Below are 23,455 nucleotides of genomic sequence, written 5' to 3' on the forward strand. Positions count from 1 at the left end.
TAGAGCTCTTTCTCTTAATGACTCTGCTATGCTTCCTCTCAGACAAGAAAAATGGCAGTAAACAATGAACAGAGTAGGTTCAGGATTGTTTAGTACTATGAAAAAATAATAAAGGGTGATGTGATGGTATTTTTGTGTTGGAGGTAAAAATGTAGATACGAGGGAAAAATTCATGGAGGTGACATCTGAGCTGAGACTTGAAGGATGGTGATCTGTTCTCATGGGACACTGGCAGCAGAGCAAAGACAGCAGCACAGTGGAATCTTTCCTTGTTTGTGAAACAGAAATGCTCAGCTGACTGTAGCTAGGGCTTAGTATGTGAGAGTGATTGATTGGAAGCGAAGTCAGAGATAGTCAGGAAAAGAGCCCACGGGCCCTCTGGTCACATTAAGGAATTTGATTTTTTATTCTAAAATCAGTAGATTTTTATGCAGAGAAGCAACATGACCTGATTCATAACTTTTAAAGATCAGTCTCACTGCTATATTGACTTTAGGACAAAAGTGGAAGCAGGAAGATGTGTTAGGGGGGCAACTACAGTCCAGGTGGAAAATGAAGGTTTGGACAAGGGTTATGGCCGTGGAATGCAATTTAGGGTATATTTTAAAAGTAGAATTGGCAAGACTTGTCAAGTGTGAAGGATAAACAGTTTAAGCAGGAGCCTTAAGTTTTGGTTTGAGTAACTAGCACGCTGGTAGTGTCCTTTACTGAGATGTGAAAGCCTAGAAGAGGAATACCTTTGGTAAGAAAAATTGAGATTTCATCTTGAACTTTATGAGAGAAAAGGCTTTTCTACCTCAACTCCTCCCCCCTTTTTTTCATTAAAAGTTTCAAAGGAAGAGTTCTGGGAGAAAATCTTTATAACGTTCAGTTTTATGAGCTCTTTACATTTGAAACCAAATTGGAAGAGTTGAATTTGAAATTTCATTTGTTTAACAAATACTTAAAGTGAGTATCTACTGTGGCCAAAGACTGGTGAAACACCAGTCTAAACTAAGCAAACAAGATCTCTGCTCCCAAAGTGCTTTTTTGGGCACGGGAGGAAGAACGATTGGTGATTCTCTCCCCACCCAACCCTCCCGTTCACTGTCTTACTTTAAAAGTTCACCTTAACGCTTGAGTAGCCATCATACAATAATGGCATCTCGCGCTCCTGGCAGTTGGGCGCACCGGTCTAGGTGCTCCCCGTCGCGTTAATAAAAGAATCTCCAATAGTGACACCTCCCCTCCCACTAGAACTTAGGCTTCTTTAAAAATAAAACTTTTAACCAACAACACGAATACAACCTTTTAAGACTAGTATTTTTGCAGGAATGATACCTTTATAAAGATCGTGGTTGCCCCCGTGTATATTTGTTCTTTCTTTAAATCCAATTAAGTGAAAATACTAGTTATTCCGTAGCCCAACTCTCTAGGCTCGCTGGGTCTAGCTCAGCAGAAACGAAGCAGGAGCCGGTGGATCTGTCAGTTGGGTGCAATCCTTTTCTACGCTCTCTGTCACTAGTCGGGGATGTGGACGGTCTTTGTGGCCAGCCGGGATGTGGAGTCGGCTACCCGGAGCTTTCCGTCCACGAAAGAGTCTAGGAGGGGGTCAGGGAAGGAAAAGACGGGAGAGACCTTAAGCACTTGCTCCTCTAAGGTACACAACCGTGCTTAGAGTCTGTCTACTCTGAAGCACTGGTTTCAAACGCCCATCCACTCGAATGCCTAGGCTCCGCCCCACGCTGTCGTCATGCCAACATACAGTTTGGCTTCCGCGGATTGGTGGCTGCCTGTCTATGACGTGCGTTCGAAGAGCCCAGGTTTGCTTCAGGGTCTTGGGCTTTGATGCAGGGGTTTCTGGGAGAGGCGAGTCGTCATAGTGTCTGAGGTTGCGGAGGTCGCTGCGTGGGACCTCGGCCAACGTCAGCGACAGGAGGCTGTCGGATTGTCTTCCTTGTCCACGTGGGGCGGAAAGGGCGGTGGGTTCGGGCTTGGCGGCGAAGGATGCTCGGGAGCTGCGGGCAGCGGCGGAGCCCGGCGGCTGTCGGGAGCAGCGCCGCGGGAAGGCAGCTGTGCGCGCGGCTAAGCGGGGTTCGCTGGCCTCGCCCCACAGCGGGTCGGGCCTGGGGGAGGAGTCGGCGACTCCCGGGGACAGCCCGAAGGCTCCCTGCCCCGAGGTAAGAGTGATGATTATTCGCCGGCGGGGGGGACGTGGGGGGCTGTGGTGTCCCTGGGGTATAAAACCCTGTGTCTCCCTCTCTGGATACATCCGCTTTCCTGTTCTGAAAAATCTGGAGAAGTAAACCAGTTCCCCCAGCTTCCCCAGACACTTGCTTTTCCAACATTTGACGGGTTTGGGGAGCCATATCTGCTGGGCGGTACACTTTTGGCTGCTCTAACCCAGAAATACCATGAAGACTTTTGGTTATCAGAATCATTTAGGGTGAGGTTCCTGTCTTTTGGACATTCAGTATAATTTTTATTACTATGGTTGCTGTAGAAAATTGTATCAACAAAAAGTTGTTGGAGAATTTTGCCTATGTAACTGTCACTGAAATTTAGCACGTTTTTCTCCAACACAGTAACTTTGTCCAGGGATTTTCAAAGTAATTTCTTTTTTTTTTGTAGCCTATTTTCTGTTGTATGAGGTGCAAACTTCAGGTAGTCTGGTGGAGAGTAAGGTTGAGTTGAGAATTTTTAAAACTCAGGCATGGCGGTACTGAATTTTACAAGGCTTTGATATGTCAAGTCTAATAATTCTTACGGTAATCCCATTAGGAATATCCCCATTCCACAGGAACTTACATTAGGTAACTTGCCCAGGGCCACAGAGCCAGAAGGAGAACAAGAAACAAGCTCATCTGCATGACAGAATTGTTTGCATTAATTAAAAACTGCTTAAGAAGCTGTGTTCCTGAGACTCATTATTTGTTTTCTTGAGAGCTTTTGTTTTGAGATGAAAGTAAAATTTGGAGAAAGAGTTTTGGAAATGATTTCACAAGTTGGATATTTGTCAATACTTTGTATAATGAAAGTTTATCATATTGGGAATAACTTGATACTATTTTTCTTCAAAGTGTAAAAGATGATGAGAGCAGCTAGGCCAACTTTTGAAGCTGCAAGAGGCCGAAGAGAAAAAGGAGAAGGTGATTTGAGCCAACTCTCAAAGCAGCATTCAAGTAGAGACCTGCCTTCTCCTACAAAGATCAAATACAGGTAATGAACACTTTTTTTCTTGTTCCTAAGGCAAGGCCAAAAGTGTTGAATGACATGATCATGAAGTAGTATGTTTGGGTTCTGTCACGTATCTATTTTCATAGGAGTAGAATGCAATAGAGTTGTCTAACACAAAAGTTATGCTCTATGATTGTGGAATGCTACCAGACATTCCTTATGTAGAAATTCCTATTAATTGGAAATTTCCCTGTGTGGGTTTAATAATAACTAATATATTACCTCAGAGGGACCGTGCACTATTAGCGCTAATCAATTAGGGATTAAAAGTATTACAGTAAAGAGCCCTGAGTTGCCATACTAACAAAAAGTAAAAATATTTTAGTCAATCTACAGCATTATTGTAGGAAAATATGTGATTCGCTTGGGCTTTTTGAGATACTGGAAACCACACGGATCCTGTTAGTAACCTTCAGATTATTATAGTGATCTTGTCCAGTTCTCTCTTTAACTCTTGAGGAATTTAGGAACCAAACTCCTTTTTGTGGATTGTGTTCCATTGCTAGTGTTTTTTTAAGTAACATTTTTGCCCTGGTTTGTTTGGACGTTGGACAAACCACTCAGGATGCTCCTGAAGAGGTTCGGAACCGTGACTTCAGGAGGGAGCTAGAGGAGAGCGAGCTGCTGCTGGAGAAAAAAATAGGGATCGTCCGACTCGAGGTACTGACACGACCCCAGACACTGGACTTATAAAATCACATAGCCAGTAGTTTTTCTTTCATTTGCTAATTGGAACAGATTGAAGTTTTTATTTGTTTGCTTTAACATACTGATGTAAACAGCTTAAGATGTTGTTTCCCTTAAAATACTGGTAACACTTTCTTAAATGATTAGATTAGAGATGATGATGAGGTTGATTCCAGTTCTATCCTTTAATGCTTCTCTTTTAGAAGGAACAGGATGATCTGGGGATATTTAGCAGCCAGTATTTCAATTCAGATCAAGTTTTGACTGTTTACTTTTTGAAGCCCCATGGTTTCTGTCTGTGAGGTTTCTCCTGCTTTTGTCACTAGTCATTGGCGGGCATCTGTTATAGTATCTCTTCTATTTTTCCAGGATATGTAAACTATTTCCTAAATTCCCTGATGGAGACTGCAGTTCCCATATTAAAATCAGTACTTTAATTCACTCAGCAAACAGTTGCCAGAGGCTTGTTTGCCAGGCATCTGGCTGTGGTCTCTGCTATCACAGTGCTTGTAATCTAAGCTCTTGGTGCTCACAGGTCCCTAAAATGTTACAAGAAATGCAGTATTTGTTTCAGTAAGCTGAATAATGTTTGTGTTTTCCCAGAGCGTACAACCTCCTCTTCAGTGTCCAAGAAGCCTCAGTTAGACCAGATCCCAGCTGCCAACCTCCATGCGGATGACCCTCTAATAGACGTATGTTTCTCTTCCTCCATTCATCATCTTCTTCTTTTTTTTTTTTGCCATTTTTATTTTATTTATCATGCTTTCTGAAATACTTTTATTCTTTTGGCTTTAAGAAGTGACATGTGTGTATTTTTACTTACTGCTGTTCACATGTGGCCCTGTCTTCAATGGTAAACTTTACAGCTGATTTTAAAACAAAAAGTATTATTGTGTGGTTGATGCAACTTCAGTAACAAGTTTGATCTCTGGAGAGCCAAATAGGGAAGTAAGCTCTTCAAGGGTATGTATGCTTTCCTAAAAAGTAATTCCCCATATTAAGCCCTGGAAATTGACTACTATGTTATATGCCTCCAGGGGGCATTCTTCATACTGGGCTTTCTATCAACAGCATCCCTTAGAGTTGAACCCAGGCGTCTTTGCACATTAGACACCAAAGGTGTCCCTTCCAGATGTGCAGGCTACTTAATGGCTCCCTCTGTGCTTAGGGAAGGAAGTGATCTGTGTGAAGGGGTTTTTAGGATTAGCGTTTCGATTAACATTAAAATTTCAATGGGACTCTATAATTAATTTACAGTGTTCTACATACAGTGGAAAAATATGAGTGGCCTTTCATGGGTAACATCCAACTAAGTACATATATCAAAATTAATTCTAAGGTTGACAGATTGAATTAAATACTTAACACTGTAGTTAATAAAGGGAACCTAATTTTAAGTGAAATTTAATTAGATTGTTCATTTGAAATTGTTCTGAGAATTTAGCACCCTTTCTTGCACTCTCATTATCCTTACTTCCTACTTAAAGTAGTTTTGAGCTACATAAAATGATTTAATCCTCAGGGTGATCCACTGTGTACATGTGTACTGTGTATCAGTGTAAAGTTATCCTTTTCTGATTCTAGAAATATAGTTGACCCTTAACCAGCACAGGTCTGAACTGCATGGGGCCATTTCAATGTAGTTCTATGTTTTTTATGTGGATTTTTTCAGTAAATGTATTGGACAGTTTTTTGGACATTTGTGACAATTTGAAAAAACATTTTCTTTCCTCTAACTTTATTATAAGAATACAGTATATAGTACACATAATGTACAAAGTATGTGTTAATCAACTGTTTATGTTACTGGTAAGGTTTCTCATCAACAGTAAGCTATTAGTTTTGGGAGAGTCAAAAGTTACACCGATTTTTGACCATGTGAGGGGTTGGCACCTCTAATGCCCATGTTGTTCGAAGGTCTACCGCGTTCACCCCTTGGTGGCGGTGACGACAGCGATACGTACACAGACCTGGTTCACTTCAGTTGTTTATTGTTGCTCGGAAGGCCGGGAGAAGGTGAGTGAGAAGAAGCAACAGCCGGGGGGAGCGAATGAGAGGAAGAATGAGAGAGAGACAGAGATTGAGAGAGAATGAGTGAGAGAGTGAGAGAGTGAGTGAGTGCTTCTCTTTCCTGCTTATGCCTTATATAAAGGAAGCTGGCCTATGGTAATCAAGATCATGCAAGCCTATAGGAGCAACTTCCTTATGCTAATGCCACCAAACCAGGCAGGGTGGCGCCCAGGAAGCGTGCGCCACCTTAGGGCATTGGTCAACTAGAGTGGAAGGGCAGTGTTCAGCCATAGTGGGACTCAGTCTCGGCCGTAGGCCAGCCCCTACATCTCCCCCTTTTTTGTTTTTTAACACAATGAGGCTCGGGGACCATGCCTGTCTTAGGTTGTCAGGGAGGCGCAGCATCCTTACCCGTCATAAGGCAACAGACAGCTAAGGTCTGCGCCCTGTCTTAGGTTGGTATGCGTACCTCCTGATCTTACCCGTCTTTGACTACTGGTCCAACATATTGTGCTACACCCTAGGGGAGATGCCTTCTTCTATAGCTGCCATGGCCTGCACCAGAGCCATCCGCACTTTCCGATGTTGCCATTGCATGGAACAGAACACCCATGCCTGACCAGGCTTTGGTGGCATTTAGCATGGCTTCAGCAAACTGAGCTACAGACAGCGCCTCTAACTTTTGGGGACTAACATTCAATATTTCTTGCCATAGCTGAGTGGTGAGCACGTCAAACTCACTGGACCAATTGGTGGATAACATCTTGCCTAATTTCCTGGACAGATTGGCAGCTTTAGAGAGGTTATGAAAGGAATGCCAGTAACACATAGAGCTGTCAAAAGGCAGATATGGGAGATTAAGTGTACTATAGGTAGAGAAAAAGGCAGGAAAGGTATGTGCAGTTTCAGTCACCGGGAGTGGAATAGGCCAAGCCTTCACCAGACCCCATAGTTCTCTGGGTTCTGCTATCGCCTGCTGAAGAATCAGTAGCAGGATGAGCATCAGTGGCATCGGCATCTCGCACTTCCGGTTCTGGTCTTGCCACTCTCCGTGTCAGGCGTTCAGGCACCCAGATGGGATTGTTTCTGTCCTGTGGGAAAACACAAACAGAGCCTCGGTTCCAGATTAACACTGGATCCGGGCCTTTCCATGATCCTTCCAATACATCTTTCCACATAACTGCGGGCATGTCTTTAGGCCTGGAACGGCGATTATGCCGCTCTGCTGCACTGTGGCCATCTTTGTCCAATGTTAAAAAATTTAAAATGAACAATATGATGTTAAGTTTGTCTCTGGGGGACCTGAAGTCTGCCCCTATTCCCCCTTTTTGTTTATAGAGAGCATTTTTAAGGGTCAGGTTGGCGCGCTCTACCACGCCTTGCCCTTGAGGGTTATAGGGAATGCCCGTGGTGTGGGTGATATCCATTGTTTTTAAAAAGCTGAGGAGCGATTGGGATGTATATGCTGGCCCATTGTCAGTTTTTAAATGTTTGGGCTTTCCCCAGGCCAAAAATGCCTGGAGGCAGTGAGATATGACATCTCTAGATTTTTCTCCTGTGTGGCAAGAGGCAAAAATGATGCCTGAGCAGGTGTCTACAGACACATGGACATATTTCATCTTACCGAATTCTGGAATATGGGTAACATCCATTTGCCAAATGTGATTGGGGAGTAGCCCCTTTGGATTAACTCCTTCTGAGATGGAGGGTAGGAGTGTGACACACCATTTGCAACTGACTACTATGGCTCTAGCTTGGTCTCTAGTAATATTATATTTTAGGCGAAGGGTATGTGCATTGACATGGAATTGTTTGTGAAATTGAGCAGCTTGTTCTACAGGGTCAAATAGAGCTAAGATGTTAAACTCACGGGTCAGGGCATCGGCACGTCTGTTTCCCTCAGCAATGGGTCCTGGGAGGGAAGTGTGGGCTGCTTCTTTTTTCTAAGGGGCCACTGAGGAACCCACACAGGCTCCTCTGATCGCCATAATTTCAGGCAATCTCGCTTTAAATGACCCATCTGCTTGCAATAGAAGCATGCCCCGGAAGGGGTAGCCCTGCTGCGCGCATTTTGCAGTCCCTGAGTTATGGCTACAGCCATTACCTGTCCTTGCACTACAGTGTTATTGATGTCCCTGCAAACTTTGAGGTACACATTTAAATCTTTATTTTTCCAAGGCCTGATAGCCTCCTTACCCCATTTATTTGCTTGCTCATAGGCCAACTGTTTTACTAGGGGCATTGCTGTGTCAACATCTCCAAATATACGGCCTGCAGTTTGCATCAACTTTGCCAAGAAGTCTGCATAAGGCTCATTTGGTCCTTGAAGTACTTTAGATAATTGACCCTGTAAATCACCAATGCCCTGGAGTGTTTTCCAGGCCTTGACAGCTGCTGTAGCTATTTGCATATACACAGCAGGAGGGTAATTTATCTGATTATGCTGTTCTAGGTAAGGTCCTGTGCCCATTAGCATCTCTAGGTTCCACTGATTGTTCCCTGTGGCAGCGTTGTGCCGGGCAGTGTCTTGAGAAAGCTCTGCCCACGCAGTTTTGACATGTCTGGCTACATTAGCCCAATCATCTGGTGTTAGATTCTGAGTGGCTAATGACTCCACTATGGCCACAGTGAATGCTGCTTGCACTCCATAGGTGGTGGCAGCTTCCTTTAGGCATTTAACAAGCTTAAAATCTAGGGCTTGATGGTATCTTTGCTGGGTGTTTGGATCTTCTATTACTGGGAAGGCTGCATTCCCCTCCATGTTTAGCCATTCCCTCCATCTATTCTTGCCCAATTGTTCTTGGCACCCCTGGCCACCACAATATGAGTAACTCTGGTAAAGGGGTGGCTCTGCTCTATAGGTTGGAGAGCAAAATGGATAATTTGGGGCTGTTGGCACAATCTCTTCTACCTTACTGCTCTTATTGGGGAGAGGGGCCGAGCTAGTCTCTCCTTCCTCTCTGCTTATTCTCAGTCGGCTCAGTGAGGAGCACAATGTGGGCCGATGTCCTCTCTGAGCAGCCCTAGCCTCTAACTCTTCTCCTGATAATTCTTGGTCCTCTTCCTCATCAGAGGACCCCCCCTGTGTAGATCCTCTTTCAGATGCTCTCGCAGAGTCTCTTTCCTCTTTCACTTCCTCAAGAATCTCCTCTCCCTCCCTTATGGCTTCTCTACAACTAGGTTTATTCTCCTTTAGGCAGCTCTTAACCAGCCCCCATATGGGGAGCGTCCCAGCCGGGAGCGGCTCCCTGCGATCTGCGTTGCGCAGATCCTCGCCTAACTTTTCCCACACGGGGGTAGTGATTCTTCCTGCATCTAGGAACCACGGAGCATGCTTCTCCACTGTGTGGAGGAAAGCCCTTGCGGTTTTTGTTTTTAATGAGGTTCCGTTGGCCCTCAGGGGTGCTCTCAAAGGCTCTTCTACTCTAATTCTAGACTCTTCAGATCCCATGTTAGCGATTAAAGGATAAAAGGCTACTTCTAAGTTTATGGGTAAAGGGTACTCTTATCGCTAACCTGCATTCGTCGCTATACCGCGAACTTTCCTGGCTTCGTCGCTATCCCGCGAACTTTCCTGGCTTCGTCGCTATCCCGCGAACTTTCCTGGCTTCGTCACTATCCCGCGAACTTTCCTGGCTTCGTCGCTATCCCGCGAACTTTCACTGGCACCCTAACTTTTCATAACATTTTTGACAAAACAAAACAGTACAACAAAGAACACTATGACGGACAGACAAAACAGAAATCCCCACCACAGCCGCTTGCTATCTCCTTTCCTACTCCTACATTTGCTTTGCTCGTTGGTCCACTCACCCTTCTCATCTGAGGCGCCTTCCCAAGCAATCCTTCCGAATGGGGTCCACAGGTACTGCTTCAGGGTAAGAAGCTCTATGGCGTCCGCGTCCGGCAGATTCTCCTCTGGGTGGCTGGAGAAAAAACTCCCGGGTTTCGGCACCAGATACCGCGTTCACCCCTTGGTGGCGGTGACGACAGCGATACGTACACAGACCTGGTTCACTTCAGTTGTTTATTGTTGCTCGGAAGGCCGGGATAAGGTGAGTGAAAAGAAGCAACAGCTGGGGGGAGCGAATGAGAGGAAGAATGAGAGAGAGACAGAGATTGAGAGAGAATGAGTGAGAGAGTGAGAGAGTGAGTGAGTGCTTCTCTTTCCTGCTTATGCCTTATATAAAGGAAGCTGGCCTATGGTGATCAAGATCATGCAAGCCTATAGGAGCAACTTCCTTATGCTAATGCCACCAAACCAGGCAGGGTGGCGCCCAGGAAGCGTGCGCCACCTTAGGGCATTGGTCAACTAGAGTGGAAGGGCGGTGTTCAGCCATAGTGGGACTCAGCCTCGGCCATAGGCCGGCCCCTACAAGGTCACTTGTGTTTTCATATTTAAGAGCCCTTTTGACCATGTGAATTTGAAAGATACTTTGTTATGCTATTTGCTGTTACAATCTCTCAAACACATCAGTGGTGACATTTCAGTAAGTAGTCATAAGCATGTTTGTGGGGTTTTCTTTTTTTGTTGGTTGGTGATTTTAGTCATATTTAGGTACATTTATCTTCCCCAGTGGGAAAATTAATCCTGCTGAAAAATTTGGCAAATGCAATTTTTATGGAAAAAGTGATAGTGTTCATTTTCACTCCAGTCTCCTGGTGCATTCATTGTTCTTTTTTAGGAGGAAGATGAAGATGAAGATTTTGAAGAGGAGAGTGATGATGATGGTGCTGCAGCTCTACTTGCAGAACTGGAAAAAATTAAAAAAGAAAGAGCTAAAGAGCAGGCCAGGAAGGTAAAATCACAGTTAAATATTTACATCTTTCTCCATCTTCTGCTAAACAAAAAATGCATTTTATTTCAGTACCTTACATTAGAAATCATCCTTGCCATGTCTAGATACTATAGCACTTACAGATCTATAAATCTGATTTTTTTTGTGACATCCTTTAAGTTTCCTGGTTTTGTTAGAAATTCCTTGCAAATACTTCAGACATGCCTAATAATACTCATCAAATTGATCTTCATTCACTACTTCATTTGTTCCGCAGATTTTTAGTCAGTGTCTGTTAAGTGTCAAAAGAATCAAAGATGATTCAGGTGTAGTCATGGCCTACAAAGAACCCACTGCTACAATGAGGCCATCTTTATCTCTCCTCGTCTCTTGCTCCCAGACTCCTTTCTAGGTGCTGGTTGATACAGTCTGTCAATCATTTTATGTAACCTAGGGCAGTATACCTAAGTTCTGTGAGTCCCCATAGACTAAGACTTCCCTGAGTCTCCATTTATACAGTGGAAGAAAAGGATGTCTAACTCAACGATAGTTCTAAGGATTAAATAGGGTGCATAGTACATACCTTTAAACTTTGAATTTTACCCATAATAGTAACAATAAGGTGAAACTGGGGAGGCGAGAACAGGTCAGAGCATTAGTAGAGGTTCATAAACCAGGGCTGCAGGAATTTGAACTCTTTTCTAAAGGATATGTGGAGCTAGTTGATTTCAGCAGGAGATGGGTAAGATTGGATGTGCATTTTAGAAAGATTACTCTGGCAGACATACGGAGGTTGGATTGGAAAGAACTTATTGTGGAGGCCGTTATATTAATCCTCACACAAAATTGTGAGAATCTTGTATAATAGCAGTTGGAGTTGAGAGAAGTGAGCAGATGCTAATAAAGCTATCAAGGAGGTAGAATTGACCAGATAAAGTGACTGATTAGATGTGGCAGCAAAGATGGGCATGTGTAGGTGGAGAGGAGAGAGATGATGAGTTCTGTTTGGAACATGTTGAATCTGACACATGAGACATTCCGGTGGGGGTGTCCGCCTCCACTTTCAGAGGGAACAGCTCAGCCTTTTTTATGGGCTTCTGTGTAAGATTTCATTTGAGCCAAGAACTGCACTGTTAAAAAAGAGGGAAAAAGACGTGGGGACAGGACTGATGTAGGTTAATGCAGATTCTAGGAAAGTAGAGGACTGCTGGAATTCAAATTGGAAGAAGAAAAATATTTTAATTATAATTCTCATCAGAGTTTGGCATAAGATAACTTAATTCCTGTACTGCTTAAAATTTTTATATCTAATTTTTAAAAATCAAAGAAGTAAGAATGTTCCTGATACTGCTTTCACACTTATCTCTTCCACCTCCTTCCTCAAACTATCCTCTCTTACTTAATGTATCCTACTTTTGAAGGTTTTAGAATGTTATCAATCCCCTTGGAAAGCATTCTCAGTTCACCAAGACCTGCTAAACTCCCCTGCTAATTCTTCTCCTTTGATCCTGTATTTCTGTTCTTGTAGCACATGCCATTTATTGCAAAAGCTCAATGTATGTCATCCTATTTTTCAGTGCCTAACCCAAGTGAGTACAGCTATAAGACTTCTGCTCACTTTTATAACCCATAACCTGAGAAAATGCCTGGAATACAGTGAAGACTAAAAAAAATTGCTTAGTGAGTAAATGAATCATTAGCTATTGACATCCTGCCTGTGGCTAAAGAGTCTAGGCTAAACCCTCCTGATTCTTTTGATCTAATAAGACCAGAAAATCCAAAGGGAAGTTTAAAAATAAAATATATATACTCAAACCATCATATTCCTCTTCCTTCAGGGAAGTTCTACTTTCTGATTTATTTTCCTCTTACTTTTTACAGAATTCTCAAAGATGTAGTGTGACACACATCAAGAAAAGTTAAAATCGGCTTATACTACAACATCAAACAACTAAAACGAATTTGACTGGATGGCACAGATCTTACCTTCCACAAGTAAGTCTCCTGCTATTTTTAATTGTCAGTCTAGAATAATATTACTTTCTGCCAAAACTAAATATTTAGTGTTACTGTGGACAGATGTTAGATTTCATAAGACATATACACAATAAATCAAGCAGGAAATCAATAATCAAGCAAGAAAAGACAGGATTGATGAAAAGAAGGGAGTAAAAAATAATTACTGTACTAAGCCAAACATTTTGCTATTCTTTAGGTTGCTCATCAGTTCTGTGAATGCGGTATTATAATTTGTCACTTTTATTAAAATGTACCTGAATAGATAAACTGGCACATGATTACAAAGTGAGTACATATCAGATTTGTTGTTTTCATTTTAATGTGGCTTGACTGACTCCAAGGCATGCGCATAATGATGTATTCTTACTGTGTGCCCTCCGCCTCTCTAGGACTCACCCAGTGTACTTTGTATTCGTTTGCTAGGGCTGTCACAGCAAATTACCATAAACTGGGTGGCTTAAAAGAACAAAAATTTATTCTCTCCCAAATTAGAAGTTTATAATCAAGGTATTACTAGAGTTGGTTCCTTCTGGAAGATCCTTTTCTTGAAGGAGCTAGATAAACATTTCCAGGGAGAAAATCATTATTGATTATTAACAATTTTGTTATACTGTATACACTATATAGAACTTGTTTCTCAAAATTCTAATGTAGAAGGAAATATAGTAAACCTCAGTGAAAATGGAAGATAGTCTTAAACTGCCTGAAGCCGTAGATAGCTGACACTCCTGGGCACCATGCATGTCTATACTTCCAACTTCACATTGCCTTCTCTGCATCTCTATGTGCCCATTCTTCCTCCTAAAATGATATTAATGGATTTAGAGCCCAATCCAGTATGATTGCATCATAATCCTTACCTGAATTAAATTCGCAAATAACCAGTTTCCAAACAAGGTCACATTCTGGAGTTCTGAGTGGACATGAATTTGGGGAGGGAACACTATTCAATCCACTACACACTTTTCAGAAAAGGATTTCCAGACCTCAACTCAAGAGGATTTTATTAGGCTAGCTGGAAGTGGGAGATATAAAATTACATTCTAAAACAGAATTCCATGAAATTATTATACACAGTGTAGTTTAAGATCCATTGCATTGTGATGATATACCTCAACTCAGTATCACAAATATTTGATCATGGCCTAGAAACATTTCCAGACTTCCTCATACATTGTGAAATCAAAACACCAATAATTGAATGGAGAAGATGGGGAGAAGAAACTTTTGTCAACTAGTGATAAAATTAGCCAAAATAAATGGTTCAAATGTTAACAATAGAATTCTCCTACTAATATGTTTGAAAAAGTCTTAACATCCTTATAAAGCACTCCTGGGAGAGTGATAACAATTGTCTACAGTTAATTATATATACAGTTAACCACGGATTATCAGATTATAGATGCATTAGTGGCTGAAGGTTTGAAACAATGCAATAATTCTGAATTATAGAACTAATATCTCTATACCTGGTGCCTATGTTGTACTGTAGTGAATGGTGAACACATTTATGAAATTTAGTTATAATTCTGCAGCAGAAAAGATGATTTTGAATATCAGAAATTTTAAGGTGCTGCTTTGATGAGCTATGTCTTTCAAGATCATGTCTTTCCAATCTAACATTCTAATTTAACCATTCAAACACCTGTAGAATTCAAACATTCAAACATATGTACACATATATACACAACTGAAGATATTGCAAAAAATGTTTACATCAATCTACAAAACTGGTGAAACTTCCCATTCTATCATTTCCAGACAAAGGATCTGATTCACTATATTTATTAGTCATCCATCTCCATGTTTCTTTTGTGTTTTGTACTTTACAATTGATACTTTCCCTTTCTAGTCTCAATTCTTATTTATCAATTTTTCTTTTCATTTCCTACAAGCATATTCCTGTGATTCCCTTTGTGATTGCCAACATGATCAGGTAGATCATCATGTGTGTGGAAGCCAGTTTAGCAAGACTTTGAAAAATACCGAAATACCAATATCCTGGTTTGCCTGTTTAAACTTCCACAGTTTGGAATTTAATTAATAACAAGGCTCTAAAGCTAAATTGTCTGGATTTATGTCTTGGCTCTGCCACTGGGGTGATCTTAGTCCTGTTACATAAACATGCTGTGTTTCAGTTTCTGTTCCATTATCTATAGCTTGTGGTGGACATGGGGCGTTGTGAAAATACATCAATTGATAACTTGAAACATGTGGAAAGAGTCTGGTACATGAAATACTCAATTAGATTGTTTCTTTCCTCCCCTTCTTTCCCTTCTTACATCCAGTAAAGTATATTAATGTCAAATAAATCTATATAGGATCCAACTTAAAAATGATTTCTACTATGAAATCTTCTAGGTAAACTATGCAAGCAGACGTAGTGTCTTAACATGAGCTCTGTGTTCATATTAAAACTTCAGATTTGCCTAGTATTCTAAGTGATTGCATATTAATTTCTAATTCCTGCACACCTCCTTTCAAGAATTATAGTACATATTTCATGAGACCTTTTCAAATTGCTTTGATTCTCATTGATATATTCAAGTCTTGATCTTTGAAAATAATTGCCTATATTTACTAATATAAAAGATTCTGATCTTTACTCTGGAAGGAATAAGCTAAACTTTTCCAGGAGAGGATGAATTGCTATTGATGATTAACAACAATTTTATTGTACTATATCTACAAAAGAACATGTTTACCAAAACATCAATGTATAAAGGAAATATAGGAAACTCCAGTGAAAATGGAAGATACTCTGAAATAGCCTGAGGTCACAGAGATGATAGCCAGTAGCAAAGACTTGTTACCATCCCAATTCCAGACTTAATATTAAATTTTGGATGATACTTATTCAAAGTTTGAATTGTTAGAAACTGGGAAAGCTATATTTCCACTTCTTTACAAGTATACCAAAATACGATGGATTTTAAATATACAGTGATAAATACAGCAAATTCAGCATTTAATGGAATGTATTTTCTCTTCTAGCTCAAATTCCAGGGTTTAAAAGTGGTAATAATAAATGCCTACATATAAAACATGGCCAGATAATTGCAAAGTAATGGCTATTGTAACTATAAGAAGACAATATGTTCAGATTAGATCGATTATGTTACTATATTCACCCATATTGTGGGGTACCCCCTATACCCCATTGCAGTCACTGTCCATCAGTGTCGTAAGATCACTGCCAGTTTGGTTTTTTTTTTGTCTTTGTTTGTGTGGATCAGTGCTTGGTTAAGGCAGAGAAAGAGAAATACAAAGCTTTTAGTGGTTATGTGGACTCGAGTGATAATACAGAGATTTGAAGGTCCTCAAATTGTCATGTTTACCACCAGCCACTTAAGAAATTCTGAGTTAAAATAACTTTGAGTATGAAGCACAGTCAAAAAAGTCTGAGAAAAAAAAAACTCTAAAATTTTCTGGTTTTTGGGAAACAGACTAGCCAGAAGAAGGAAGTATAAACGAAAAAACAAAAAACAGTATATGAAAGCCGTGGATAGAGTAGCAAACTGACAGTGGGGATCACAGCCCAGTCATACCTGGGGGCTGTGGCTGACTCTGGGAAGAGATAGAAGCTAAGAAACTGAGTTTGTCCCTTGGCAGAAGGCCAGGGCTTCAGGACAGAAAACTTGTTCAGCAAGGAAAAAAAATGACCAAACTGGAGAATGGTAGGATCTTAAATACAGGGCTGGTACTGCCCTCAAGACATTTTCCATACTTTGATGCTGTGTGTAGTAAGATGCTATGAAAGTGGAAATAACTCAGGGAAGAACAGCATTTCTCATATTACAGGGCTGGGGTAACTTAGTGATACCAAAATTATGAATCCATCTAATTCCCTCATTGGACTGATCTCATCTATCCCCAATCCCACTTCAAAAATAACTTAAAGAGGGAGCCCTTGCTGCTGGGAGATAACTTCTGTTGGACCTCTATGCTTCTTTTACATTCAATATCTGACATACAATAGAAAAATGTTACAAGACTTGTAGAAAGGCAAGAAAATATTAATACTCAAGAGCAACATGTGCACATACACAGTTCAGGTACACAATTTATTTATGGGGTTACCAGACCAGAACTTTCAAGTAACTATGATTCATGTGTTCAGCCCTTATAGAGAAACATAGACAAGATAAATGTAATTAAGATGTGTATGGGGTAAATGGCAGAATTTTCAGAATCTCCTGCCTGACCTTAGTCCATTTGCTTATCAATAGGTGTCTACCATCGCAGAGCCTCCCATCCATCCGGGGCAAGGGGTGGAGAGAAAACAGCCATTCTCTCCTCCCCTCCATTCCTGTATGTAATTAGTCTGGCTGGCGTCTGCCAGTCACCAAGGCCTTGCTCATGGGGTCCCTACAGGAAGGGGCGGGCAGGAAGTAGAGAGTGTGCCTTGGCTTGAGTGGTGGCTGGAGGACACAGGGTGGGACTGAGCCTGGCTCAAAAATTCGAACAACTACAAAAGATAAAAGCCTTCCTCCCAACCGACCCTTTCCTTTGACTTATTTCAGTTTCACTGGTTTCATAGGGAACACACCCTGGACTCGGAACACCCTTCGCCCTGGAACTACAATGCGTCAAGCATTTCACCAGAAAATTTGAATCTCCAAAGACCACCAAATGGACATTCCAAAACAGAAAAGCTGTTAACATCTGAAACTAAGAACTCAATGGGTAGGGTAATTAGGAGGTTGAAACAAAAAAAGGTAGTATTGGTGAACTCCAAGACCAGTCAGTATAAAAATACATGAACAGAAGCACACAAGACAACAGAAGATAGAAAAATTAAAACAGATAAATGGATGAATAAAATATGATCCATACCCAACAGGGCAAATTTATGTGGAATGGGAATTGTAGGAAAAGGGCAGAGAAAGAATGGAACCACAAAAAGCTCAACCAAAACAAACAAAATGAAACTTGGACAACATAGGCCAACATCAACAGAAACAAAACCATACCAAAAGATATCATTGTCAAAATACTGGGAACAAAAGTGAAGAGAAAACAGTAATAGTAGCCAGAGAAAGAGAAAGAGAACAGTAATAAATCAAGCAGTTAGCTTTTTAACAGAAATAATAGAAGGCAGAATTTAATGGTATTTCACTTTGAAAATGACAAGCAAAAATAACTGCCAAAATAATATTGTATGTGCAGCATATATACAGTTATATGCATATAGTATACATATACGAAGATGAAGGTAGAATAAAAGTATTTAAGAAAAATAAATCTTCTGCAGGTCATCAATAGCAGCAGGCCTGATAGTAATGGAGGGAGTAAGAAATGACCATTCTGATATCTATTGTACTGTACATATGCCTATCAGATTTACTGACGTAGTGGATACAGTGTGTAAGAGAAAGACTTTAAGATGACGCATGGGTTTTTTTTGTTCATTTGTTTTGGTTTTTTATCTTGACATAATTTCTATGTATAAAAGGACTAAAAAAGTAGTATAAAAAATTACTGTATATCATAATTGCTATATCCTTCTCTCTTTCTCCCCACCTCTCTCCCTCTCAGTAATTATCTTTGTGGTCAAGAAATTTAGAAGGTTATTTCTCAACACTGTAAAAAAGCAGCTTGAAGTTTTGTTCCTTTAGAAAGTAGTGTTGTTAAAAGGCTGACCATTTTTCACCTTGAACTATTTTAAATAAATTTTTGAATGCAATACTTTTGGACTTGACTGTGAGGCAGGTTATTGGCTGTACACTAAAATGGGAGCTTATTTGTGGTTATAAATGCTCAGTGGAGATTTTTATTTTCTCTTCCATCTCATCAAGGCAAGACTAGAGCAGGGGTCCTTGCTACTATTTCCTGAAGTATAGGTGTTATTTGTTACATCTAACATGAGACTGTGGACTTCAAGGGTCCCAGTTTTAGAAAGATAACTTGCCTTTAATCCTTTAGGTCAGGTGGCCTTCTGGCTTTACCCTTGTGTTTTCGGTGCTCTGTGACAGCAATTCAAACAGAAACCAAGGATACCATGTTTTTTTTTAATAAATCCTCAGAATGAAAACCTGTTTCTGTGGTTGTTTTTTTTTAATTTTATTTTTTTATTTTTTAGATAATTATTTTTTATTGAAGGGTAGGTGACGCACAGTATTACATTACATGAGTTTCAAGTGTACAACACAGTGATAAAAAATTTATATACATAATTCTAGGTTCCAGCTATCACCCTACCAAGCTGTTACAATATCTTGACTATATTCCTTATGCTATACATTACATCCCGGTTACTTATTTATTTTACCATTGGAAGTCTATCCTTTTTTTTTTTTTTTGTGAGGGCATCTCTCATATTTATTGATGAAATGGTTGTTAACGACAATAAAATTCTGTATAGGGGAGTCAATGCTCAATGCTCAATCATTAATCCACCCCAAGCCTAATTTTTGTCAGTCTCCAATCTTCTGAGGAATAACAAACAAGTTCTTACATGGAGAACAAATTCTTACATAATGATTAAGTTACATAGTGAACAGTACAAGGGCAGTCATCACAGAAACTTTCGGTTTTGCTCATGCATTATGAACTCTAAACAGTCAGTTCAAATATGAATACTCATTTGGTTTTTATACTTGATTTATATGTGGATACCACATTTCTCTATTATTATTATTTTTAATAAAATGCTGGAGTGGTAGGTAGATACAAGATAAAGGTAGAAAAGATAGTTTAGTGTTGTAAGAGAGCAAACGTAGATGATCAGGTGTGTGCCTGTAGACTATGTGTTAATCCAAGCTAGACAAGGGCAATAAAACATCCACGTATGCAGAAGATTTCTCTCAGAACGGGGGGGTGAGGTTCTAAGCCTCACCTCTGTTGATCCCCAATTTCTCACCTGATGACCCCCCTGCGACTGTGCCTGTCTTAGGTTGTTCCTCCCTTGAGGAATCTTACCCGTCTCTGGCTAACCAGTCATCTTCCAGGGCCATACAGGGAAATGTGAAGTTGGTAAGTGAGAGAGAAGCCTTATTGTTTGAAATGGTTAGCTTTTTATTTCTTTCCATATTTATGCCCTGTAGCTTCTATGCCCAGCATTTGTCTTGAGGTATCTTTACCACTTGGAAGAATTATGATACTCAGTAAATTTGATATGAGGCACGAATTCTATTTAAGGGTTGTAATTAGGAAGGAAGAAGAAAAGCTATAGAAGTAGCAGGCGGAAGAAAACATGGGAAGATTATTTCTTTGACATATCTTCTTGTAGAGTAACTTCAGCATGTATAGGTTTTAAGCTACTACTTAAATTGCGCACACACATTAACATAATATGAGTATAGTTACATAACCAAAGCATATCTGTAATTACCAGCCATCTCCAGTGAAACCAAGAAAACCAGTTAGGCACCTTAGGCATTTGTGAAAACTTATCTATGATTTGGTGGATATTGTCCAACTGAACTTGAACAGTCTGAGAGAAATCAGACAAATTAAGACAACCCATTCCTGGGGAATGTTCACATCCCTTATGTTCTTTTCACAGTAAATAGTCTGTAGTTGTAAGATTTTGGAGCACTACAATTTGCACTTCTCCTAATTCTTGGTTGAGTTCCAACAGTATAGATCCAGTCAAATTTGTTGTTTTACTGTATGCACAGGCCAGCTTAGATATCTCCTTCATTCCCATGGCAAGTCCAGGAACTGGTGGGATGAGTGCATCTACAGCTGTAGCAGTGCGTGGATCTTTGTTGGGGTTTTTTGATGATCATCTTCTGGCATGAGTCTTCCTGAGAGTGCTGATGTTGGAAGTTCTTTTTCATATCGTATCTTAGTTCATTTTCGGGGTAGCCCAATTAGGCTTTGATCCTCTGTGTAAACACAAACAGCCCCTTTGCCTACACTTTTATATGCCCTTAATACCCTTATGTAGAACTCATTGGAGGTTACCACACAGGAACTGCCCTTTTTTTTTTTTTCTTTTTGATATCACTAATCTACACTTACATGACAAATATTATGTTTACTAGGCTCTCCCCTATACCAGGTCCCCCCTATAAACCCCTTTACAGTCACTGTCCATCAGCATAGCAAAATGTTGTAGAATCACTACTTGCCTTCTCTGTGTTGTACAGCCCTCCCTTTTCTCCTACCCCCCATGCATGCTAATCTTAATACCCCCCTACTTCTCCCCCCCCTTTTCCCTCCCTACCCACCCATCCTCCCCAGTCCCTTTCCCTTTGGTACCTGTTAGTCCATTCTTGAGTTCTGTGATTCTGCTGCTGTTTTGTTCCTTCAGTTTTTTCTTTGTTCTTATATTCCACAGATAAGTGAAATCATTTGGTATTTCTCTTTCTCCTCTTGGCTTGTTTCACCTAGCATAATACCCTCCAGCTCCATCCATGTTGCTGCAAATGATTGGATTTGCCCTTTTCTTATGGCTGAGTAGTATTCCATTGTGTATATGTACCACTTCTTCTTTATCCATTCATCTATCGATGGACATTTAGGTTGCTTCCAATTCTTGGCTATTGTAAATAGTGCTGCGATAAACATAGGGGTGCACTGATCTTTCTCATACTTGATTGCTGCCTTCTTAGGGTAAATTCCTAGGAGTGCAATTCCTGGGTCTAATGGTAAGTCTGTTTTGAGCATTTTGATGTACCTCCATACTGCTTTCCACAATGGTTGAACTAACTTACATTCCCACCAGCAGTGTAGGAGGGTTCCCCTTTCTCCACAGCCTCGCCAACATTTGTTGTTGTTTGTCTTTTGGATGGCAGCCATCCTTACTGGTGTGAGGTGATACCTCATTGTAGTTTTAATTTGCATTTCTCTGATAATTAGCGATGTGGAGCATCTTTTCATGTGTCTGTTGGCCATCTGTATTTCTTTTTTGGAGAACTGTCTGTTCAGTTCCTCTGCCCATTTTTTAATTGGGTTATTTGTTTTTTGTTTGTTGAGGCATGTGAGCTCTTTATATATTCTGGACGTCAAGCCTTTATCGGATGTGTCATTTTCAAATATATTCTCCCATACTGTAGGGATCCTTTTTGTTCTATTGATGGTGTCTTTTGCTGTACAGAAGCTTTTCAGCTTAATATAGTCCCACTTACTCATTTTTGCTGTTGTTTTCCTTGCCCGGGGAGATACATTCAAGAAGAGGTCACTCATGTTTATGTCTAAGAGGTTTTTGCCTACATTTTCTTCCAAGAGTTTAATGGTTTCATGACTTACATTCAGGTCTTTGATCCATTTTGAGTTTACTTTTGTATATGGGGTTAGACGATGGTCCAGTTTCATTCTCCTACATGTAGCTGTCCAGTTTTGCCAGCACCACCTGTTGAAGAGACTGTCATTTCGCCATTGTATGTCCATGGCTCCTTTATCAAATATTAATTGACCATATATGTCTGGGTTAATGTCTGGATTCTCTAGTCTGTTCCATTGGTCTGTGGCTCTGCTCTTGTGCCAGTACCAAATTGTCTTGATTACTATGGCTTTATAGTAGAGCTTGAAGTTGGGGAGTGAGATCCCCCCTACTTTACTCTTATTTCTCAGGATTGCTTTGGCTATTTGGGGTCTTTGGTGTTTCCATATGAATTTTTGAATTATTTGTTCCAGTTCATTGAAGAATGTTGCTGGTAGTTTCATAGGGATTGCATCAAATCTGTATATTGCTTTGGGCAGGATGGCCATTTTGACGATATTAATTCTTCCTAGCCATGAGCATGGGATGAGTTTCCATCTGTTAGTGTCCCCTTTAATTTCTCTTAAGAGTGACTTGTAGTTTTCAGAGTATAAGTCTTTCACTTCTTTGGTTAGGTTTATTCCTAGGTATTTTATTTTTTTTGATGCAGTTGTGAATGGAGTTGTTTTCCTGATTTCTCTTTCTGTTGGTTCATTGTTAGTATATAGGAAAGCCACAGATTTCTGTGTGTTGATTTTGTATCCTGCAACTTTGCTGTATTCCGATATCAGTTCTAGTAGTTTTGGTGTGGAGTCTTTAGGGTTTTTTATGTACAGTATCATGTCATCTGCAAATAGTGACAGTTTAACTTCTTCTTTACCAATCTGGATTCCTTGTATTTCTTTGTTTTGTCTGATTGCCGTCGCTAGGACCTCCAGTACTATGTTAAATAACAGTGGAGAGAGTGGGCATCCCTGTCTAGTTCCCGATCTCAGAGGAAATGCTTTCAGCTTCTCGCTGTTCAATATAATGTTGGCTGTGAGTTTATCATAGATGGCCTTTATTATGTTGAGGTACTTGCCCTCTTTTCCCATTTTGCTGAGAGTTTTTATCATGAATGGATGTTGAACTTTGTCAAATGCTTTTTCAGCATCTATGGAGATGATCATGTGGTTTTTGTCTTTCTTTTTGTTGATGTGGTGGATGATGTTGATGGACTTTCGAATGTTGTACCATCCTTGCATCCCTGGGATGAATCCCACTTGGTCATGGTGTATGATCCTTTTGATGTATTTTTGAATTCGGTTTGCTAATATTTTGTTGAGTATTTTTGCATCTACGTTCATCAGGGATATTGGTCTGTAGTTTTCTTTTTGGTGGGGTCTTTGCCTGGTTTTGGTATTAGGGTGATGTTAGCTTCATAGAATGAGTTTGGGAGTATCCCCTCCTCCTCTATTTTTTGGAAAACTTTAAGGAGAATGGGTATCATGTCTTCCCTGTATGTCTGATAAATTTCCAAGGTAAATCCATCTGGCCTGGGGGTTTTGTTCTTTGGTAGTTTTTTGATTACCCCTTCAATTTCGTTGCTGGTAAT

General features: G+C 40.4%; 1 long non-coding RNA gene across 2 annotated transcripts; it reads left to right on the forward strand.

The window, feature by feature from the left end:
• Nucleotides 1-3,731: 3,731 nt before the first annotated feature.
• LOC118924870 (uncharacterized) lies at nt 3,732-18,396 on the forward strand. 2 transcript variants are annotated; one of them, XR_008993659.1, is made up of 4 exons: nt 3,732-3,876; nt 10,599-10,712; nt 12,573-12,686; nt 17,251-18,396. It is a non-coding gene; the product is annotated as an uncharacterized LOC118924870 (long non-coding RNA). The 2 variants fall into 2 exon arrangements; XR_008993658.1 differs by lacking the exon at nt 3,732-3,876 and adding an exon at nt 4,602-5,820 and having other exon boundaries at nt 10,293-10,712.
• Nucleotides 18,397-23,455: the final 5,059 nt, after the last annotated feature.

This window comes from Manis pentadactyla, chromosome 14, assembly GCF_030020395.1.
Source record: "Manis pentadactyla isolate mManPen7 chromosome 14, mManPen7.hap1, whole genome shotgun sequence".
In the NCBI taxonomy this organism is placed as follows: domain Eukaryota; kingdom Metazoa; phylum Chordata; class Mammalia; order Pholidota; family Manidae; genus Manis; species Manis pentadactyla.